The following is a 25,458-nucleotide window of genomic DNA, read 5'->3' as shown; positions in this document are numbered from 1 at the left end:
GAAGGCGGGCCGGCCGCGGGTGGGACCCCCCCCCCCCCCCCGGGATCCGGCCGCGGGAAGGGCCCCCTCCCGGGAGTCGCGGGGCGAAAATGGATTGTATATCAAAGTTGTCGTCACTGCTGCTGCTACAGGGTAGGTTGGGTTAGTTGGGTTAGTTGAGGTTGGGTTAATTTATGAAAGGGTTGGGTGGTTAGTTAATTTATGAATGGGTTAATGATGATGGTAAGTGGTTGGGTTAGTTCTGGCTAGTAAAATTTTTCATGAACAATATTATTAGGATATTCTATGCATTTCGTTTGATCTGAAACACGATTAAGTCTTTGAGGCAGAAAGCGCCCACCATTTTTTAGCACATAGATTTTGTTAGAAGTACATGACATTGCATTCTTTTCCACTCTCAAAGTATAATTTCTATAGTGTAGAGAGCGAATTGCAAGCACTTGTGCTCTGGGCACTAGTCTACTTTCTACACAGTCTCTGTACACGCTCATGTTGAAATTGCTCTTTACAAAGTGTGTAGGCACCCCTTTACACGCCTTCTTTTCTTCCCCACTATGAGTTTCAACGCAATAAACTTTGGGGCCCGGGAACACCCCTCTGGATATCAAATCACTCCCCGTCTCTGATTTTAACATTAATAGTTGGTTGGGGGCTTGACGTTTCACCAACTCGGGGTAGAGTGATGGATTCCAGTTGGAGAAATCCATCCGCGAGCTGATGTGTTCCCCCTTTTCTAAATCACCCAATAAATCTTCAGTCCCATTTACCTTTAACAGCAGAGAATATGTATCCCCATAGTAAACTTGAACCTCCCCCTCCCGTGGCCATTGCACCTTGCACACATTGTAAAAGAACGACAACATGAGCTTTTTTGAAATTTCCAGTACTGAACGACCTCCTGCTATATTCTTGTTCAGTACTTCATTTCGCTTTCGCCTGTGTAGAAGAACCATGCCTGTCTCTATGCTCGTGAACGATGTAAAATTGGGGTCGGCAATAATTCGTGCACACTCTAGAGGGTCAGTCACGACGTCGCAGCGAGATCTATTACGAACGCTTTCACATATTTTGCCAAACGCTGAATTTAGGATGAGCTTGTACATTTCCTTCTCCATCTTTGAGTTTGCCCTAGAGCGTTTATCGACAAAGGTGTCGATAAACGTTTTTAAATATGGTCGCTGATTGAACTGCAGGACCCTGTGTATTTTGGGGATCTTGAAACCATTGCTCACCATCCAGTGCAAAAGCACATGGTGAACAACGATATTCTCCTTAGGGTCCAAATCAGCAATCAGTTTCTGTTTGGAGGGGGTCCAGTGCATCCCCATATCCTCAACCAATGATCGATTGTAGGGGCTCAGAGAGTCCCAGCTCACCGGCCCATTGATACAAGGAAAGACAAAATCTTTCACAGAGTCGTGAAGCGCCAGCGGAATGTGACCGTCAATTTCAAAGAACCATCCTTGTGGCCCATTGTCCTCGACGACGATAATGTCGGGGAACTCACAAGGATTATCAAGTCATTGATAGTTCCCACACGGCAAAGAGTAGTGAGACATTGCCGATGGGTACAATGAGTTCATGTCCAAGAACACTGCATTTGACTTTACACCGGTGCGTTGTCCGCTCGGATCGGTTGATAAGACGCGGTCCCCATGAAAAACATACCCTCCCCTCATTGAACGCTCTACAAAAAGGTGTTGATCTACATCGTTGATTAGGCCTATTTCCTCCCTGCTAATTTTTAAAATCAAATCCATCACTAAATGGGGTGTGGAAAAATAATAGCCTATATCTAACCCGAACTCTGAATAGATTTGGTCTGTGTTCTTACAGACTATATCCAACAGAGTTAGAACGTCACTGGCCAAGTACAGTCTACAATAATCCCACCCATTTTTACAATCCCCCTTGGACCACACCTTCTTGGCAAACTCATACTCCTCGGATGTGCATTCACTGCTGGTCCGTGAATTGTAAAAAGCTTCAATTGGAGATAGTTTCACGCCACTTAAGCGAGCGCCAGAACAGTAATAGTCGTATGCGTATACACGTTTGCAGGTCAGCAGATCATACATTTCACCGTCTGGAAAGTGCTGTTTAAGCAAGGGAAAGCTATCAAAATTGTTACTTTTCTGCACTTGAATCAATTGACTCAATGCCTTGGGTAAAAAACTAAAGGAATCTACAAACCTGATTTTATTCCAACACGTATGCCCATTATCCACTGCCTGCCATTTCAGCTCTAGAAACAGCAACTTTTTGGCCGATTTGGGAATAATATTATAGGTAAATGAACTATTTACCCATGGACTCTCTACTCCCCCTCCCTCCCTATGCATACGTGCCAGTGCCGGTAAAATAAATTTTAAGTCATAATTAGAGTTGTGAATAAAAACAGGGATACAAAACTGCTGGCTAACATTTAAATTACACGATTGATGCGCAACCCCCCTAAAATTACTACCCCCCGAGGATATTTCCTGCCACATGTGATCATGGTCTCTGACTTTCCCCCTCCCACCACCACCTCGTTTCCTTTGCGCCCCCTGATCCTCCTCCTCTATCAACCCTGTCTTACCTCCCTCACCGCTTGTTTTATCGGTAATCGAGATATGGGAAATAGCAGACAGTACCAATTGAAAAAGGGTAATTATCAATTTAGACAAATAGCACTAATCCAGGCCACTCGGTTTAGTCAGTGCCTTGACCATGCACTCCACTTCGTCTAACGTTTCTACTATTTCTAACATCCGCATGGTGTTAGAACTATCTCTTTGCATGTGAGAATAGGACACTGCAATAGCCTGGTGTTCTTTGATTTGGTTTGGATATTGGGGGTCGTTCACCTCCACCAGCTTAGCTTCACAGTCTAAAGATATTTTGTTGCACTGGAGAAGGGTGTTCTGGAAATTTTTGAAGCGTAAAATGGCCCTATTCCCTGAAACCGTCTCCACCGTCTGGTAGCCATGCCGTCTACAGTGCCTCATGTGATTTTGCAGCTTTAATTAAGTGCAAATTCTAGAGAGGCCTGTTGGGCAGTAGAAACGGGCACTCTGTTTCTTAACCTCCCCAAGAATTCTTCTAATGTCTGTGATAGGGTTAAAATGGCAAATTGAATTGGCAGGGTCACTAGGTGGTGTGTATAGCAACTAAACCCAGTGTCTGACCAAATCAATTGACGGCCCCTTACAGGGAAGACCACCCCCTTCTTTTTTAAACGAACCCAATCTTCAAATTCAGTTTCATACTGAACCACAGTAACGCCGATATTTAAGTGGGAAATAAATATTAATGGATCGAAGCGTTACTGGGTGTTTCCCCTCTAAACAAGAGAAATCTACAGTGGGGAAATCGGACCCGTCCTTCCCATATACAGCCCAGTGATCTAAATTCGTCTTGGTAGCGTCATCTGCTAGAGGCTGAAATGCTGATATGACGAAAGCATATCTGAAACACTTTTGACCTGTTTCAAAACAAATCTTCTGGACACCTTGACAACCTACTAGATCTTAATTATAATTTAAAACTACTGACCTCTCAGACCCTGCCCCCCCTCTTAAAATAAAATCTTTCTTAAATTTACAAATATTTACGCTTTAATTTTCAACAAAAAGAACTAGAGAGCCACTCCCGTTTTCATTAAAGTTCTCAAGATGCGTTATAATTTGATCTACCCAATCCATGAAAGCACCCTCAAAATTTTTTAAATTTGAATAAACCAAACGCATCTCGGAATGTACATAATGATAATAAACTTCGCTTTTCCCCTCATTTAAATAGAACACTTTTAAAACAATAGAAACCTTAATTGAATAACTCCCCCACAATTGAATTTGCTTCTCCAGTAGTGCACGAATTTTATCTACAAACAACAAAAGTACGAAGAACAAAAGGGAAATCTTTTTGTAAGACAGTGGAGATAATTTGAATGAATATTTCGGCCCTATGTCCAAGGGCCGTCCTCAGCAAGACAAAAATATATAAAAGAAAAAAGACTCACAACAACATGCGACCAATAAAACCAAAAAAGTGGAAATTCTTTCAAAACAATCCTAGCATCATTACTTCAGCGAAGTTCAACCAGGACTGATAAAAAGTAAGGTAAAACAAGACGATTCAATGAAATGAAAGAAAATAAATTAAAAACATGTTCTTATTGCTAATCCAGCCTTTTTGGCAGCTAACCTCAAAGGTCTTTTTGTGACTGGTTCTGTGTTAATGTCTATCGGTTTTTTAAAATATTTTGTAAGATCATTTTTAATTAAATTTGTGTATAGAGCATTTAGTGTATATTCCCCCAAGTCCCTATTTAAGGAAATATTATTATTAATCTTAAGTCTGATTTCAATTGATTCTCGTACTACCTGCTTTATGCCTAGGTCATTGCTAATAAGGGCAGATTCATCAAAAAGTATATTGTGGTTAGGATTTTCAAAAATATGGCTGCCTAATGCAGAATCAGATGAAACAGTGGAAATATTAGAATTTACTCTCAAAAATCATATATATGTAATTTGGTAGATTTAGTTGAAAAACTCAAAAACGTAAATATCTCAGAAAATACAATTATAAGTAGCTTTGACATTGTTTCAATGTATACAAATATTGATGTCACAGCATCTGAACATTTATTAGAAAATAAAATCAAAGAAAATTGTCACTTAATAGAAGCTTCAGCAGCAGGAATAGAGTGTGATGTCTTAATGACCTTGGTTAAACTCTGTAACAAATACTCAATGTATTTCCAATTCCGCATTTCTTTTTACCAGCAAATTAAGGGCTTAGCGATGGGCGCTCCCCTCTCCGGGTTACTGGCAAATATTTATGTGGAACATATTGAAAATTGGGCATTAGATTCGTATTTTTTTAAACATATTTTTTAGGGACGGTACATGGATGACGTAATTTCACCCTTGAACTATGGGGAAAATGAGCTTAAGGGTTTTTTAGATCACCTTAATACATATGATAGAAATTTACAGTTTACCTTAGAAATTGAAATCGCAAATAAAATCCCATTCCTGGATGTGTTAGTTATTCGTAGCTTTGATAAACTCAATTTTACTATTTATAGAAAACCAACACAAAATAATAGATATTTGCATTTTACATCAAACCACCCCCTCAAGTTAAAAGAGCAGTCGTAATATCCCTCGTCGATCGCGCCCTAAATATTTGTTCTGATGCCCACATCACAGCAGAATTAAACTTTATCAAGGACATACTTTTTGGAAATGGGTATCCTATGATATTTATTAATAATGTAATTAACTGTAGACTGAAAAGACATTCCCGTAAAATTAATGATAGCTTACCAAGTGAGATGTCTGACAAGCCCTTAAATATAATCTACCTCCCCTATATCCCAAAAATCACTACAAATCTTAAAAAAGTTTGCACAAAAAATAATCTGCATATAGTATTCACAAATAATTTTAGAATCATAAATTTTCTAAATTCTGGTAAAGATAAAACCCCAGTTACTCGCCAAAGAGGGGTCTATCAAATACCATGCGATTGTGGCAAATATTATATAGGTAGAACACACCAGAATTTAGAAAAGCGCATACAACAGCATAAAGATGATATTGTCAAAGCTTTAAATTCTAATATTTCCACTGTTTCATCTGATTCTGCATTAGGCAGCCATATTTTTGAAAATCCTAAACACAATATACTTTTTGATGAATCTGCCCTTATTATCAATGACCTAGTCATAAAGCAGGTAGTACTAGAAGCAGTTGAAATCAGACTTAAGATTAATAATACTATTTCCTTAAATAGGGACTTGGGGGAATATACACTAAATGCTCTATACACAAATTTAATTAAAAACGCTCTTACAAAATATTTTAAAAAACCGATAGACATTAACACAGAACCAGTTACAAAAAGACCTTTGAGGTTAGCTGCCAAAAAGGCTGGATTAGCAATAAGAACATGTTTTTAATTTATTTTCTTTCATTTCATTAAATCGTCTTGTTTTACCTTACTTTTTATCAGTCCTGGTTGAACTTCGCTGAAGTAATGATGCTAGGATTGTTTTGAAAGAATTTCCACTTTTTTGGTTTTATTGGTCGCATGTTGTTGTGAGTCTTTTTTCTTTTATATATTTTTGTCTTGCTGAGGACGGCCCTTGGACATAGGGCCGAAATATTCATTCAAATTATCTCCACTGTCTTACAAAAAGATTTCCCTTTTGTTCTTCGTACTTTTGTTGTTTGTGATGGAAAGGCAGTGTGGTCTTCGTCGCTATTTTAATTTTATCTACATAGTCGTGCACAATTTCTACGGGGTCAAAAACAAATTTTCCCCCCATAAGTGAATTAAAAGGGTCTCCAAAAGTCGCAGTGTAAACAACTATTGCATTTAAAATTGTGTTGGTCAATTGAAAATCGGAGAAAGTTGTACCCCCCTCGTGCAGAGTATCCCCGCCCCCAAGGTGTTCAACACTAGTTGGGGAATGCTGCACTTAAGGTGTTTGTAGTGTACTCGTTAGGTTAACGGAGGCTGAAGGAGGAGAAGAAGGGTTACCCGTTACTTCGTGTGTGAAGTCATTTAAAGGCTATAGTGAATTTGGGCTCAAGTCCCCCAGCCCAACTGTCCTATTATCTCCATTAATAAAATACTTTAAATACTCATAAATAGTCTCAGATATTTTATTAGACTTGGTGATATCACTCCATGGTGAAATGTTATTGGAGAGCTCCTCACCTTCACCAGCTGATGAGGGGGAAGACAAAGAATAAGGGACCAATGGTCGTCCAACCTATAAATGAAAAATAGCTTATTTTCAAAGTGTTCAAATCACCCCTACTGTTTTTTTAAAATTTGGATTATTATTTATAGTCAGCGCTTAGTAGTAGTAGTAGTAGTAGTAGTAGCAGTATGCGCATAGTAGCATTTGGTTAATTCAACTTAAAGAAAATCCAACTTAATATAAGATATTTACAATCTAAAACGCCGCTTTACATAGAAGGCTGCAATTTGATTTTGTTAAAAAAAATAGCTTATTTTCAAAGTGTTCAAATCAGCCCTAGTGTTTTTATTTTATTTTTATTTTTTTTTGCGGCACTTCCCCCCAGCGCTTCCTGCAGTTCTCCCCGTGGCGCTTCACAGGCCCGCAGAACTTCCCGTGACGCTTCCCCGGGCCACAGCGCTTCCTACGGCGCTTCTCGGACCCGCAGCGCTTCCCGCAGCGCTTCCCACAGCTCTTCCCGGCCCCCTTTACATAATGCCCGTCAAAAGTTGAAATATTTCTTTCTAATTCCACACAGATTCAGTGAACTCATGAGTTTAATTATTGTAACCTATCGTGCGCGAGTGTTCCAATTTCCAGGATTGAACTTCAAAATGCCGAGAACCGTTAACTTGATTTCCCCTTCGCTATAATCTTGGCATGATAGAAAGGCTCAGTGTAAATTAGAATGCTGATATGTGACAGATAGAATAGACTCTTTCTTAAAACCATGTGAAAAATAGCATTCACAGAGTTTCAAAGGTATCTAAAACTATATGTGATAGTGAAGAGATAGCAACATAGAAAATAGCAAAGATTAGAAAAAAAGAGCGGTTTGACAAGCAAAAAAAATTACATTTAGATATGTAATAGTGGGGGTGAGGGGTTAATATCTCGCTGCGATAAGTTTATATTGGGTTGAAAAATAGTGAAAAAGAAAAAACATTGGAAGAAATAGATAGGTAGGAAAAAATGCTTACATTTGCAAAATCCGTCTGGGCTTGGGTGTCGGATGGATCTGACAGCATGCTGGAGGGTAACTTCCTGACCTAGCGTTGATGGGGCAGCTATTAGAGGTCCAAGTAGGGCGGATGTGCAAGCGATTTCACATTCCCGCATGGCTTGGGCAGGCATTACCTGTTTAAGAGGCTTCGGCCAGCGACCATATTGTATGACAGTAGCCATCGCAGGGGCCGCATTATTAGCCCTTGCTCTCTTACTGGGTGGTGGTGATGGGCATTCTTCACAATTTGCCTTAAAGAAAAGAAAAAAGTTAGTATCAAAATAATTCCCCCCTTTTTTTTACAGAAAGAAAGTTAGTATCATCATCCATATAATTTTGTTTAGAAAAGGCATTTATCTCTTTTCAGTAAAGCAAAAATAAAAATTTCACTGGAAATATATTAGGCTTAGAAATCAAATATTTTTATTAGACAATCAGTAGTCTATAGCCATAGGATAGGAATCATTGTTTCTATTTTTACCATTTAGAAAAATATTAAATGTTCCAGTCTATAGGCTTTAAATTAGATCGTTAACCCAGCGGCCTATAGGCCTATATTTTGCAAACATAGGTTAAAATGCTATTCAATTTACACATAATATAAGCTTCATGTAACTCTTAAAGACCCTTCTAGCCCTACACAGTTTGTTTTCATTTTACACTGATGGCGGTAGAATTGAGACATTGCCCCCTCCCTCCCCCGTTTACATAATTTACTTACAACGAAGCTGTTAGAACCGAGACATTGCCCACTCTCCCCCCTTTTACATAATGTCCCAAATATATTGTTAGACCTTAATTTGAAAATAATCTGTTTCACTTCTCCAAAATAGAGCATTACGTCTGTGCTTAATTATTGCATCATAGTGTTTTAATTTTGACGGAAGAACAGTTCCTTTGCCTAAAGCCAGCTAATGTTTACAAACAGGAAAAGGGATGACAGCTAATTTTAGCTTCGCGCTGGAACCTTGTGTCAAAACAAAGTGACATTTTCTTTAAAAATTGAGAGAAGTCAGTAGACCCTTTAAATCACATTAGAGAAAGGCTAAAATTATTTCTATTTGCAAGAATTATACCTGTAAAAACAGAGTGGGGGTGGGAGGGGTGTTAGGTTTATGTAATAAAAAGAATATATTTTACGTTTTCCATCGAGTATAAAGATTGTATAGTGATGTTTGTATTGTATGGGGGGAGGGGGATTTACCTGAATATACTGGAGGGTAAGCAATGAAAATAATTTGTTTTGAAAATAAAAAAACAGGAATTTAAATACTATATATTTATTTATATTTGCAAGAATTTTGTTGTAAAACCATAGGGTGTGGTTAGGTTTTGAGGGTAAAAGAATATATTTTACGTTTTACGTCGAGTATAATGATTGCAAGGTGGTTTGGTTTGTGAGAGGGGGGGGAGGTACTTACCTAAATATAGTAGAGGGTGACCGATGAAAATAATTTTATTTCGAAAATAAAAAATGAAAAAGTACTCACATTGCTAATTGTGGCTGCCAAGGCTTCAAGTTCATCAATAACATTCATTGTTGTTTCAATTGTGTCACAATACTTTCTGATAATTTAATCACAATGCATGCCCGTTATATACGAAATCTCATGGGTGAATTGTTATGTAACGGGGAAAACCATATGTAACCAGCTCTCTAGTTGGCTGAGAATGGATATGTAACCGACTCGCTGATTGGCTGAGAAGGAAACACGTGATCTAACTGTTTCCTGGAATCTCATAACATTCGTGTCGAGCATGTACATTCTCACTGACAAAAACCATAAAACAGGAACATAAATTGCTGTTGACATCCATAAATGTGAGAAAGTTCCTGTTTTTTCATTCTCACTGACAAAAACCATAAAACAGGAACATAAATTGCTGTTGACATCCATCAAAGTGAGAAAATTCATGTTTTTTCATTCTCACTGACAAAAACCATAAAAACAGACATAAATTGCTGTTGACATACATTAAAAACATAAAATAAATTGACCAAAACCCATAACCATCCAAGAAAACAACCATAAAAGTGAGAAAATTCATGTTTTTTCAAGTGAGAAAATTCCTGTTTTTTTATTCTCAGTGAGAAAACCATAAACCACGTGGTTCTCGTCGGATCAATAGGGGCCTTTCTACTAACATCCTCCACGGAAAGATTCTCCCGAGTAACCCCCTCCTCCAGCCCCCACACCAGAAAAAAATTCTTCCTGAAAATGTCTATATACTTTCAAATAACCTCGACGATCGGTAAGTACTGAGCAAATTTCGTAACTTTCAGGTCTACCCCTTGAAACGGTGTTTGAATAAATTATCCTACAATACATAGGTTCTACATTTTCGAAATCGCTGAACAAAATAGAAATATCGACCTTTTAATTGTGTTATTTTGAGAAAAATATGAACGTCGGAGGGGGCCTAGTTGCCCCCTATTTTTTTGGTCACTTAAAAAGGGCACTAGAACTTTTAATTTCCATTCCAATGAGCCCTCTTACGATATTCTAGGACCACTGGGTTACCCCTGGGGAAAAAAACAAACAAACAAATAGACACGCACCCGTGATCTTTCTTCTGACAAAAAATGCAAAAGTCCACATTTTTGTAGATAGGAGCTTGAAACCTCTACAGTAGGGTTCTATAATACGCTGACTATGATGGTGTGATTTTCATTAAGGTTCTATAACTTTTAGGGGGTCTTTTCCCCTTTTTTCGAAAATCAGCTGAATTTTCTCAGGCGCGTAACTTTTGATGGGTAAGATCAAACTTGATGAAATTTATATATTTGAAATCAGAATTAAAATCTAATTCTTTTGATGTATCTATTGGTATCAAAATACCGTTTTTTAGAGTTTCGGTTACCATTGAGCCGGGTTGCTCCTTACTTACAGTTCGTTACCACAAACTATTTAATAAATATATGTAACTTACGAATTAACTTACGTATCGAACATCTATATTCATATATTTTTAATACGTATATTAGCGGGTTTGCCCCCTACTCAATACCTTGCTCTTTAAGCTAAAGTTCGAATTTTGTTCCAATTCTTTAAAAATGACCTCTTAATCACAAAGGCCGTTAATTAGACTAAATAGCTCTTATGAAAGTACTAAAAAATGTTTGGCTTAAAGAGCGAGGTATTGACTAGGGTGGTGAGCCTAATCATATAGCTAATGTTTTCTGTTCGTTTTAAGTTTCGATGTTGCTGCTTACTTTCAGTTGATAAACTTGTTTTTTTATATATTTAATTTCTGATCTTTTTTTTAAATAATGCTGGCAAGTCTGGCGCCCCCTTCATAGCCATTTCCCTTCCCCCATGAAAACTTCCTGCATGGACAGATCCTCCAACATAACCCCCGAGTCCCCCCCCCCACTACCAGAAAAAAACCCTCCTGAAAACTTCTATATACTTCCCAATAACCAATACTGTATGTTAACATGGGGTAGAGTTCATAACTTTCAGCCGTCCCCCCGGAGAATTCAGGGGACTAAGTCATCCTAAAAGACATAGCTATCATATTTTGAGCCCTCCCACGATATTCTAGGACCGCTGGGTTGATACGATCACCCCTGGGAAAAAAATAAAAAATAAACATGCATCCGTGATCTTTCTTCTGGCAAAAAATGCAAAATTCCACATTTTTGTAGATAAGAGCTTGAAACCTCCAGAGTAGGGTTCTCTGATACGTTGAATATCATGGTGTGATTTTCATTAGGGTTCTATAAGTTTTAGAGGGTCTTTTCCCCTTTTTTCGAAAATCAGGCGAATTTTCTCAGGCGCGTAATTTTTCATAGGTTGAAATTATCTTGATAAAATTAATACATTCGAAATTAGTATTAAAATTTGATTCTTTTGATGCACATCTTAATATCAAAATCATGTTTTTTACAGTTCTGATTACCATTGGGCTGGGTCATTCCTTACTTACCGTTCGTTAAACTAAACTGTTCGATAAAGACAACTGTTAAAGATGATTAAAAACTTTCTTTCAGATCGTTCACATGCAGGTTGTTCTTGACGGTTTCACGTCCCTCAAATATCCAAAAAAGGGAGGCGTACCCCCAGGGTATTATATCGGGACCTATGCCATTCATTATTTATATAAATAGCTTGGGAGACAAGGGGTGCATCCATGAGGCCGGGGGCCTATGGCACACAAGATTTTTCTGGCACCCTCATTCCCTTTATTTTCTTCTTTTTTTAGATAAACTTGTCAATTTAGCTAATTGTTGGCATCCTTGTCACAATGAACCCCCCCCCCCCAATACATTATTCTAGGCCGGCCTTAGTGGGAGATAACCTTCCCAGCCCTATGTATCAATTCGCGAATGACACCATAGAAAATTTTGTCATCCAAGACCCAATAAAGCCTCCCTGCCACTACAGACAGATCTGTTGGAAATAAAAAAAATGGTCTGATGTCTGGATGGTCAGATTCCATGCATCAAAAATAATAGAGCTGATGATCTCTCGATTAAAAGCACCAAGTATACACCCCAGCTTCATATTCATGATCGAAGCTTAAAAAAAACTTGACGAACTTTGGGTCTTTGGAATCCAATTCTCCAAAGATCTCTCTTGGAGCAACCACCTTGATTGGGTAAGAACATTTGCGCAAGGAAACTGGGGATAACCCTTCACTACCGCTCAGCTCAATCATCTCACTTAACAAGTCTTGGATTAGACCCATTGCCGGGTATAAATGAGCGATGTATGGTGGTGCTTCGAAATATTTCTGGCACCACTCCAAAAGATCCAGAATAGGGCTAATAGGGCAGGTTTGGTTGTTCCCCGTGACTCTTTCCAGACTGTTAGTGAGAGGTTTGATGTAGCGTCGATGACTGTTTTCCACAAGTACTTAAATGTATGTTCTTCTCTAGAGCTTTCTCGTATAGTTTCTCCAATTGTCAGACCATAAAGACAGACACGAAGGCACACAGCTCGGTTAAATTATCGTGAAGCTGGCAAGTCGAGAAAGAAGCACTTGAAGAACAGCTTCATCTGACGTTGTCCTTCGATCTAAAATGATCTTGCTGAGAAAGTTATCCCCAAAAGTTTATCTGTTGACTCTTTCAAAAGAAGATTCAGTAGTCATCTAAAAACCTCAATAAAGCAGTAGCAGCAAATCAGATATTTAATTGTACCCGGCACCGTGAATTTAAGAATAATAAAAAACAACAAAGAATACATCCAGTTCAGAGTCTTCGACCATGACTATTACAATAGTACCCTTGTTATACTTCCAAACATTTCCACTCAGGAAATTGTGCAAAAAAAATAATATATTTCTGATGATATTTTCGGTTCCATATGGCACTTCAAGATCGAGTTGTTAAGAAAGATTTCTCAAAGGGCTTGTAAACAGAGACAACAGTTTTTGAATAAACCATCAAATATATATGTCCAGTTTTTTAATAGCCTGCTAATACGGATATTAAGGATAACCATGCAAATAAGCGATTCCTCTCGTTTTTCAAGCAAGGGGGCTCAAAACCTTCAAATGAAGATATTAGACCATGACAAATTGGTTGGCTACCTTATAATTTGTATTTGCCGGTATTTTGTCACCCTTCGGGTAAAAACTGATAGAAAACAGAGGTAAAAATGGCAGAAAACACCTCTTTGTCGGGGCATGATCTCTTTTGCAGAGTGCCTCCTTCAGGGGAGCGATGTGTCTTTCATTTGCTATCTTTTTTTCCGGGGCCATCTCGTATTCAAGGGATGCGTCAAGTGTTGGTCAAGCGACGTCAGGGGATGGTCATGGAAAATTCAGAGGCACTTCATTTGGTCGTATATAGAGCATTAGTTGTCAAACAGATTATGGCAAGGTTTTTGGTGCTTCAGAAAAACTTCTTATGGCCCTTGTGTTTCAGCAGTTATTTTTAGGGAAGTTTGACAAAAAGTCAAATTATAACCTAAAAAGTGTAGAGTTAAGGAGGGACAGCCCCCCACACTCATATACAGAATAATTTCTGTTCGTTTTAAGGTTTAACGTTGCTCCTTATTTTCAGGTGAAAAACTTATTTTTATTTTATTTAATATTTCTAAGAGTCTAAGACGTCATGACATCATGCTAAATTTCTAACAAAATGGTGATTCGCTCTTTAAGGTTCCAGCTAAGAAAAAGCCGAAGGGTTTTTTCTATATGCGATTACATCCAAAAATTATCATCTACTGATGGTTTGTCAACAACTTTCGTAATCACTGCAGCATTCATGTCATTATCAGCTGACGATTTATAAATAAGCACGGAACCCACTGCGACATTCATATCGGACTGTAAAGCTTGATCTATATACTGCACTGTCATTTATCAAGATGAGGGGGGGGATCAATACCACCTGTTTAGAGTTTTTAACCATGACGAACCAAGTGGTTATTTTGGGATTTATGTTCCCCAGCATTTTTAACTACTTTTGGGCGAAAGCTTATGTTTTATGACACGAAATAGAAGAAAAGGCAACTCTGCTTCGACGCGACTTTTTTTTTTAACTTAAAAAGGGCATTATATATTGTGAGATCCACTCGAATTCTCTCTCTTCCAACATTTCACGAACACTAGTTGTCCTGCGATGGATTTTCGACAAAGATGATTCCAAATATGCAAAAGTAACTAAGTAAATATTCCTTAATCAGCTTCAAATGGTAATTTTTTTTCTCCCAATTTTTTTCTATAGGGCGTATTTTTAACTTTGGGTTACCATGGACCATAGTTCACTCTTTGTCATGGTTGCAGCGGTTAACTGCACCCATAAAATATGGAAAGCAACGCCCAGCAACGCAAAGCAGCGCCCAGTAACAGACACACACAAAAAAATCAAACGGACAACAAAAAATAAAATAAAAGGCCAAAAATCAGAAGAAAAAACTGAGGAAGTAACCCCATCTGATTATAAAGCAATCCAAAATTAAAGCTAAATTTATCCTTTACAAATTCCCACATCTCCGCAAAGAATAATTCTCAAAACAAAAATCATCATCAAAGAATAATTCTTTAAATTAGGGATCGTTTGGGCCAAATTTATATTAATTTTAGAAGGCTCTACTATATGGTGATAATCTAGCCCTTTCTGAAGGAATTCGGAAAGGACTTGATTAAAGTCTAAAGGAAGTTATATAAAATTCTAGATTTTCGAAGTCTTGATGTTTCAAAGTTTTATGAATTGTAAAATAAAATAAACAATTTTTAGACAACTTTCTTTATAATTTGTATTCAAATATTAAGCAACGATAGAGAAAAATTAAGCAGCGTTTTCTGCCATTTATTTAAGATACATTTTTGTGGTTCCCTATATATCCCCTCTGCATACAAGGTAAATTTTTAGTTGTTTTAAGATTTTTAAGCTAAGTTTTAGCCTTAACTGAATAACATCTTTTCTCAAACAAGCCCTGTAAAACCAGTATAGACGAAATTCCCTTGGTTTTACTATTTTCCAACCCTTTCCAACTTCAGTTTCGTATCATATTAGTTTTAGCCTTTTCAAAATAAAACAAAAAAATGTCAAATCTTCTATTTTTTTTTTAATAAACTTTATGAAATCTGAGAAATTCTTAAAGGTGATGTGTTTAAACGGTTTAGTTAAAGCAATTGATCACGAGCCGACGGAACAGACTTATGAACACTTGACGAAAAAACGTACAAAATCTGACGCAAAATTTTCGAACCTTTACATGGATTCGCAGCTGTGTTAGGTAAAGGCCTTCGTATAAAAAAAAAAGTTAAAACCTCATAGTTTACGAGATTCTTCTGTCCAGAAATGTTCTACATATCCGTTGTACTTACCTAAAACTGAAAAAAAAGACACAATATGCTGGCTGCCAGAGGGCCTAAAAGCTAATTTATTTTACTGACTGAAATTCTGACTTTTAAACAGAGCCTAATGACAAATTAAAGAAAGGGAGTTATAGTGTCCAAGCAAGGGTTGGATTAAGGAACTAGGCAAATGGACATGGCTTAAGCTTTGGACAAATCTGGATCCTAGTTCTTATTTATTATTATGATTAATTAAAAAAACTTTTTTCGCAAAATAAGTTTTTCAAAGAAAAGTAAAGAACTCCATTTAACAAAAAATGAGCAAAAATAAAATCAAATAATCTACCAAGTGTGAAACTACCACAAATCAGCATCGATAAATAAATGAAACCCATAACAAACAGAAATTACAATAATTAAGATAAGATAAGATTTATTCATAATCAATTAATCATACAAGAAAATACACTGTGCTAATCCCCCAAAGGCTCCTAGGCCTTTAATAGAGGGGGAATACATACCGTTTAAATCAAACACTAAATCAATAGAAAAACATTAAAATAGGCCTATATTGAATAATCCAATCAATACAAACAATCCAATCACAACACTCCTAATCCCCCTCGAAAGGCTCCATGGCCAGTGATACAAGGGGGAATTTGAGAGAGAGAAAAAAAAGAAAAGAAAATACAATATATCCAAACAACCATAAAAAAGAAATCAATCGCCAGACAACATATAAAATTAAAAAGAGACCATACCTGAGAGGCCTGGGAGTCATAGCGCAGAGAAGACCACCATAAAATAAAACTAAACATTCAGGGCACATCAACTCCAAAAAAAAAAAAAAAAAAAAAAAAAAAAAAAAAAAAAAAACCTATTCTGTTTGATTCTTAACTAAATGGTCCTTAAAAATCCTCTTGAAAGTGCCAAACGAGTGGCATCTCTGTACTGAAGAAGGCAGGGAGTTCCAAACCTGATGACAAGCGATGAGGGGATTGAAATCTGACCGCACAGTGGGAGTAGGAGGAATGCAGATATTATGTGACGAACGAAGATTATATGGAGCTGAATCAGAAATAATCTGAGGAGTTTTCTGAAGAGATTTTGGAAGATCGCCATGAAGCTGATGAAAAACAAAAGAAGCACAAGAAAGAATGTAGATAGACTGTAGATTTAGAAGCGGTCTTGGTGAAGAACGGTTGGTGTCCATAACCAGACGCCGTGCTTTATTATACATGACAGAAAGTGACCGCAGTGTAGAAGGAAAAGTGGACATCCATACAATGGGGCAATAAGAGACATATGACTGGACAAGGCAGAAAAAAAGAAGCTTCAGGATGGATCCAGGAAAGGTGTGTTTGAGTTTTCGAATGACACCCAAACTCCGTGAGCCTTAACCCTAATCATGGCTATATGGTGTCTAAACGAAATAAAGCAGGATACCAAGAAACCGGACCAACCGATTCTTTGGTCTACACAAGGAGCCTTGTGACACCTGAAGCTGTGTCAGTTGAGGGAAAGCTACACCAATTTGAGAAAAAATAAGAAAATGTGACTTGGCAACATTCAAGGCCAAGTAATTCGCCTCAAACCATGAAACTACTCTCTTAAATATTGCCACCAGATTAGACCTGATATCACATTCCGTCTTCCCTAGAGTCCCAAAAGTGCTGTCGTCGGCAAAAGCAACGAGGCAATCTTCATTAGAAGTAGCATTGGGACACGAAGGAACATGTGGATGACACAGATTGCAGCATACCAGAGGACTGGTGTTCTTGACTGCTGAAATCAGATCATTGACGTAAATCAGAAATAAAACGGGGCCAAGAACAGATCCCTGGGGGACGCCATATTCCACTTCAGAAGGGCTCCGGAAAAGCGGATCAATTGAAATAAGTCTACCAGAAAGATATGATTCAAACCAAGAGAAAACATTTGATATTATACCAATATGTGATAATTTCCAAAGAAGAATCTGATGAGTCAAAGAATCAAAAACTTTACGAACATCCAAAAATAAAGCTGCCGGGATAAGACCAAAATCTATTGCCGAATGACTGAAATTCAAGAGAGATGCGCAAGCATGCTCTGTAGAGTGATTCGCTCGGAATCCGAACTGGAAATCATGGAAAAAATTTTTGACATCCAGAAAACTAAGAAGCCTGGATAGCATAGCCTTCTCAAAAATTTTTGCTGAAAACAGATAGAAGAGAAATTGGCCTATAATTAGCAGGATCACTCCAGGACCCACCTTTATACAGCACTATAACCTTAGCTCGCTTGAGTGATTCAGGGAAAATTCCTTTCTCGAAAGACAAATTGACAAGCTTAGTCAATGGTGACAGAATAGCAGGAAGAACGGCACGGATAACCCTTGTAGGAATTCTGTCTGGCACTGAAGACGATGAAGCTTTAAGTGCATTTACGATCCGAGCTACCTCAAAATCAGAAACAGGGTTCAAGACCATTGACTTTAAACATGGTGGTCCAAGATAGGCTCTGAAATCGTAACGAGGAGTTGTAGAGCTCACAGAGGAAGCAGACGTCTTTCCTTTATTAGCAAAATAAGACGTAAGCTCTAGCTGAACATTTTCTTCTCCTCGGACAATTTTACCATCAACTATCAGCGTTGTTGGAACTGAAGGCGGAGGGGGAGTAGGTTTACGTACAGAATTAATAATTTTCCATGTCTTCCCAACATCCTTTCCACACTCAGAAAATTTACTGTGATAATACTGAGACTTGGCCTTCCGACACAGAGAATTAAATATACTCCTATAGGCCTTGAACCGCTGATGATGAGAAGTAGATGACGAAGCTCTGTATAGCTTCCACAGATAATTTTTTCTTTTCCGGCTTTTATGGAGACCTGGAGTCATCCATGAATTTAGCAGTACTAACCTTTTCGAGGTATGAGGCGCTGGATTCTGGTGGCAAACTCCTAGGATACCTTCTTTTACTGAATCATAAAAGAAATCAAAAGAGCGGTTAAAATCCGATTCAGAATCCAAACTATCCTATGGCTGATCAGTCAAACGAGATTTCAGTAAACTGATCTCACTGACACCAAAACGGAAAAATGGGAGATTAGATGGCGAAGCTTTACGCTGCGATCGATCAGCAGTCCTATATCGTGAAATAGCAGGGAAATGATCAGAAGCATCACTAAGCATCACCGAAATATCTAAGAAATCTAGTGACGAAAAAATATTATCAGTAAGTGATGCATGCATCTCAGTAACTCGTGTTGGTATACAAACTGAAGGTAGAGTTCCCGCAGAAAGCATCATTGACACAAAATCTGCAGCCGAAGCAGAATTTTGATCCAGCAGGTTAAGGTTGAAATCCCCCATAAGGATTAGTTCGCAAGGATGCTTTTGGACTAAGTCCAAAACCTCTTCCCGAAAATTCATAAACGAAGGAATAGATTCACTAGGGGATCTGTAAGCCAAACCGACAACTAAATCCTTACAACCTGACTTAATCTCAATGAAAAGGGATTCAAAGATTCCTTCCTCATTTCTACTCAAATCACTTTGGAAATTATATACAAGATGATCGGCAATATACAGAGCAAGGCCACCTTTCGCCATCTGTTTCTGGTTCATCCTCTCAATCCTAAATCTTTGGATGTCTAAAAGTACATCCTTTTTTTGAATCCAGGGAAGATTCACATAATCCAATAACCTCTAAATTTCTACCCTTGACGATTCGTCTCAGCGCATCGAAAGAGGAGCAAAGTCTCTGACTGTTCAGGTGAAGTACAGAAAAAATACCATTTTGTTTAGAAGAGGCAGAACCATTTAATTGCGAAACATGCTTACTTTCAATAACCGATTTAAGATCATTATAATTCCTATTTCTACTTCCAACTGAATTATGAATTGTACTTTCTATATCTAAAGGATTATTTTGTAACTCAACAAAACGTTCCCCCAAAGAGTTGACATCACCCTGGTCACCAAAAGAATTAAATCATTTTACTTACGGTGGATGGTAGATCCGCTCCGCGACCAAACTCACCAGACCAAAGGTTAACGACATCAAAGCAGAGCTATGGCATCTATGCAGAAGAAAAATATTAACATCGAAAAATGAAACAACCGAATTAATAAAAATATAAAAAATACCTAAAAGTGCACCCAAAAATAAATAGAAACAAACAATTTTTTTTAGAAAAAAAAAAAAAAACAGAGACGTAAAAAATGAACCAAAAACTAGTGAATTGGTAGAGAGAAAGAAAAAAAACGAAAAGGGACAATAGACAAACAATCCATGAGAAAGTAAAAAAATAAAAAACAAAAACAAACAGACAGAAAAAAAACAACTAGATACAGTCAGCGAGAGACCTTATCTTTTTTATTGGAGTCCCGTCATTAGGCTTCGCCAATATTTAACCCCGATCAGACCAATCAATCCACTGACCGAATTTGTCTTTCGCCGCATTCAGAATATCTCGTCTCTGCTTGGTCAGAGACTAAACAACAAAAATACCACTAGAGGCCAACTGGGATTTGGCCTTGAACAATCTAAAGGTAATGATTTTTATCGAAAGCTTTATTCGTATTAGAGCAACCCTTGGTGTAAATGGAACCGCCTGAGCTGAATCAGCTGTAGCGACACTATCCAGCCCAAGTCTGTACACGTTCATGACCTCATGTTCGTTAATTTCGGGCAGAGATAATTTCAAATTAATTGTTAGTAACACAGCAGAACGAGTGTCAACACCAGTTTTCTGCCTCACACCGTGAAAAACCAGGTATTGATTCTTGTTCATAACTATCCAACTTATTCTCAAGCCTGTTCAGTCTGTCCTCTAAATTTTCAAGTTCATTACTCAGTCCCTTTAGCGACTTTTCAATTCGCTGAAAATTGGGGTTTAATTCAATCATGAGAGCATCATAAATTTGACTAGCATTAAGCTCAGTCGATTCCTCAAGAGATTCTGAGCTAGCCAGTTTTTCCGAAACTTTTTGAGTTATACTGTCCATTAGGTAATTTTTGGTTTTATCCAGTTCAGCTTGGGTAGCTACAGGTTTCTGTTGTATCGGGCTAATACTGCTAGATAATGCTAATGCTGGGTCATTTGCTCTGCTCTTATCATTACCTCTCAGCGCAAGGTATGTTTTTGATAGTCTCATGTAAATATCAGGCGTAGTAGCAAGCTCTCCAAAAGCTTTTTTTGAAGCAGGAGCGGACAAATTAACAGTGGTAGGATCATAAACTTGGAGATTTGTATCCACGAGGCGAAATTCATCATGCGATCCATAGCAAAATGCCGTATAAACTGGCTTGCCTCGTGTATATTTACCATCTTTGATTATTCTTACTGGCCAGAGGGGATAATCCTTGAACTTTGCAAGAGCAAGATCAAACTGTTTAAAAGCCATGATTATCAGTAGCAAGATAAAAAAAAAGAAGCAAAAGACTTATCTTTACGTGAGGCTAAACAAATTATTCCAAATAAATATTTAAAAAGTCCAGCACCAGCCAGCTAATGTATAAACCAAAACAGGTATTCACTCGATTTTACGTCACCACGGAGGCAGGGAGGAGGGGGGTTAAACACCAGCCACCATTCACAATTGGGTGTTGGATGTAAAAATTATCCAAAATCTAAATGAATATCCTGAATCTAGGTCACTTTAACCTACAGAAAAATGTTACGAAATAACAGTCACTGAATTAGCTACGGACTAATTGATTCCGCATATGATCGGTTTTCAACACTTGTTTAAATCTGAGATGTATCCTTTTAAAAGAACAAATTTGTCTTAGAAGGTCAAAGACTGAATAGCAACTGACCAAGTCAATTAACCAAGTCAAACTCAAAACGAGCAGAAATTAACATAAGTTGGGCGCAAAACTCCTATGCCTTCCCAAGCCCAGAACAAAATTTGCACTTTACTGAAAAAATATAAATGTTTTTACTTTTATAACTTTAATAAATCAAATAATATTAAAATTTTAATTACTAAATTTCAGTATATGTATATTAAACTGACAATGCACATTCATTTACAACCCTTGCCCTGAGTGCGCATTTGCACTCAGGGCATTTGCCCTCCAATCACTTTTGACTATTAAAAAGGGCACTAGCCCTTTGAATTTCCAAACGAATGGGCCTTTTTTGAAGTTTTTACGACAACGCCTTCTAAAAAAACCTATAGGCCCCCAGGGCATAACTTACAAACCTTTCCCTAAAGGATGTGGGGGACTGTCCTCAAAAACATAATTTCTATCTGGAAATCAATTACGCTGAACAAAATGGGTATCTCAAAATTTCGATTGGATGTGTTTCGGGAAATGGTGGGTGTTGAAGGGGTGTTAGTAGCCTTCCAATCGCTTTCGACTATTAAAAAAGGCACAAACCACTCCAATTTCCAATTAAATGAGCCATTTTCGAAGTATCTACGATAACTTGTTCGATACGAAGTGCCCTACTTTAAAGGTTAAAATTAATAAATAATACATTGGGCCAACATCGTTCTTATGTACCCCTAGGGCATAACTTTAAACCCTTGCCCTGAGGGTTGTGGGGAAGTGTGCTCCTCTTTACTTAGTCCCCGTTTCTTGTCTTGTTCTCGAGTGTCCCCGTTCTTTACTTAGGCAGCGCGATCGCGGTGCCTATGATTTATGTATCAACTTTCTATATAAACCTTATATGCCCCCAGGGGATTACTAACAACCCTTGAACCGAGGGCTCTGAGGGGGCTATCATCCTAAATGACCTAATTTCCAGAATGTTCAACTACGTTGAACAAAATGGATATCTCAAAATTTTGATTTGATGTGTTTTGGAAAATGGTGGGCGTGAGAGGGGCGTTAGTCGCTATCCAATTACTTTCAACTATTAAAAAAGGCACTAGCCCTTTCAATTTCCAATTGAATGAGCCCCTTTGAAGTTTCTACGACAACGCTTTCAACAAAAACTTTATAGGTCCCCATGGCATAACTTACAACACTTGCCCTGAGGGCTGGGGGGAGGGGTTGTCATCCTTAAAGACCTAATTTCCAAAACTTTCAACTGCACTGAATAAAATGGCTGTCTAAAAATTTCGATTGGATGTGTTTGGGGAAAAGGTGGGCGTGAGAGGGGGGTTAGTTGCCCTCAAATCACTTTCGAATATTAAAAAGGGTACTAGTCCTTTGAATTTCCAATCGAATGAGCCTTTTTTGGAGTTTCTACGACAACGCTTTCTATAAAAACCTTATATGTCCCCAGGGTATAACTTAAAAACCTTGCCCTGAGGGTTGTGAGGGAATGTCCTCCTCAAAAACATATTTTCTATGTGGAAATCAACTACGCTGAACAAAATGGCTATCTCAAAATTTTTATTAGATGTGTTTGGGGGAATGATGGGTGTGGGGGGGGGGGGGCTAGATGCCCTCCAATCACTCTTGACTATTAAAAAGGGTACTAGCCCTTGGAATTTCCAATTGAATGAGCCTGTTTTGGAGCTTCTACGACAACGCCTTCTATAAAAACCTTATATGCCCTCAGGGCATAACTTAAAACCCTTGCATTGAGGGTTGTGGGGGACTGTCCTCCTCAAAAACATATTTTCTATGTGGAAATCAACTCGGCTGAACAAACTAGCTATCTCAAAATTTTTATTGGATGTGTTGGGGGGAATGATGGGCGTGGGGGGGCTAGTTGCCCTCCAATCACTTTCGACTATTAAAAAGGGTACTAGCTCTTTGAATTTCCAATCGAATGAGCCTGTTTTGGAGTTTCTACGACAATGCCTTCTATAAAAACCTTATATGCCCCCAGGGCATAACTTAAAACCCTTGCCCTGAGGGTTGTGAGGGAGTTTCCTCCTCAAAACATATTTTCTATCTGGAAATCAACTACGCTGAACAAAATGGCTATCTAAAAATTCTGATTGGATGTGTTTGGGGGAATGATGGGCGTGGGGGGGGGGGCTAGTTGCACTCCAATCACTTTCAACTATTAAAAACGGCACTAGCCAGTCCAATTTACAATCGAATGAGCCCTTTTAGAATTTTCTACGACAACTCCTTCGATACGAAGTGCCCGGGTATGGAGAAAAAAAAAAAAAAAACACATTGTGCCCACATCGTTCTTTATTTAGGCAGCGTTAGCGCGCTCCTATGATTTGAATTATTAGTTTTATGACTACTGTCCCCATTATCCCAGCGGGGTGGGAGGATGCCGAAAGGAAAGATTTAAGGGAAATGGGAATTCTTGGGAGGGCATAAACAGGGAGGCCTTGAATTAATTGGAATAGAGGATAAGCATGCGTATCAGTTTTGGCTTCAGGCGGCTTGGTGCTGCAGTAAGCTGTTAGTAGTAGTAGCAGAATTTTTGTTATTATTTGAATCACTTAAAATATCAATCGAGTCAATTTCTATTGCAGCCGATCCTGATGGTCGTGAATTGTTCATATTATGAACTAACTCAAATAAATACACGTAAACAATAGTAAAGTAATAAATTGTTATCCATCAGATACAATTGTTTTACCTTCCTTGCATTTTTGAGTATCAATCAGGTGAAAAGAGAAAACAAAGAAGAGAGATAGATAACAAAAAAAGTCAGGAAACTGCACAGTTAATATCATTTGAATTCTTGCTTTTATGTTCAATCATATTGAATGTTTTCTTCCGTTGAGGCTCAAAATTTATTTTCCTCAATATAGATCAAATTTAATTATTACAAGTTAATCCATTTCCAGGTTCTGGAGCTAAATTTATTTCATCTTCCAACAATTTCAAAAGAAATAACTATCTCAAAATTTCGACTCGACACCATGGGCAGTTGGCAGGTAGTAAACCATGGGCAGCTGGCGTGCATTAAACCATGGGCAATTGGCGAGGGGCGGGTAATAAAAAGTGGATGAAATATTAACTATTGACATCTAACCCCTTTCAACCTTTCCCTCCCTAATGTCTAGCTTTGTTCCAAAGCACCAAAGCTTGACGGGGTGGCAGCTACCTTATATATAGAGTAAATTCTGCTCGTTCAAATTTTCATTTCGCTATTTAATTCAATTTTTTCCATCTAATTATCTTTAAAGAGCGTTTGACTGGACCAACCAGCTAGAAGATTGCGTTTCAAAAATCGACAATGTTAACACCCAAATATAGTAAAAAAATGAAAATAATAATAATTAATTTTAACATAAGATTATAGACGTTTAATATCAATAAAGTAAAAACAATTGCTTTAAAATTTACAGAATCTGCTTGAACTTATAAAATATTTGATAACTTGAAAGCAAAGCATGTCCAAAGGTGACTCAGTGAAACCTGTTAGGAATACAACCTCTCGAAGCATGAAGACTTGGAGGGTATCGCAATATAAGGTCCACAGAGGTAGACAATAGTAGAATGGCCCCTATTGATCGTGACGGGACTCCTTATATGGGCATAGAATACTGACGGGACCCCATATATGGGCATAGCCCCCCTAGGGAGAACACGTTGTTAATGGGGTCAATGACCTAAATTTCCAAAGGTCGATGTTGTTGTTGTTGTAAGTGCACGCTCTCAGCGAATGTCAAACACCTGTGCTGTCGACCTCAATTCACCTATCGTGAATCAATAATTCCCCTTAGAAACAACAAATTAATTCCCCCATTCTTGACAGATCAATCAACCAATGATATCATCTGTCAGACTTTAAAAATTTTCACCTAAAAACGATTCTCCAGGAATAGATCCAAGTCATTAATGTCTTTGCCTCGGAAACAACTCTTTTCGTCGAACTCCAAAGGATATTAATAGCCAAAGTCCATAGAAACAATTCTCCAAGAAACATCTTAGCGATGAATTGTTTTAGCGCGGGAATCAGGTTTCTTATTAATTTGAAATGCATTAGCGCAGAGATGCCAAAAACAAAAGGAACACGCTGAATTACGTTTAGGGATTATTTGGGCGAAACTGTTTTAGACAGGTTATGGAACTATTTCGGCGAAACAGTTAGAGA

This window comes from Artemia sp. Qi Xiang Cuo, chromosome 16, assembly GCF_049724085.1.
Source record: "Artemia sp. Qi Xiang Cuo chromosome 16, ASM4972408v1, whole genome shotgun sequence".
Classification (NCBI taxonomy): domain Eukaryota; kingdom Metazoa; phylum Arthropoda; class Branchiopoda; order Anostraca; family Artemiidae; genus Artemia; species Artemia sp. Qi Xiang Cuo.
This window is presented reverse-complemented; position numbering follows the sequence as displayed.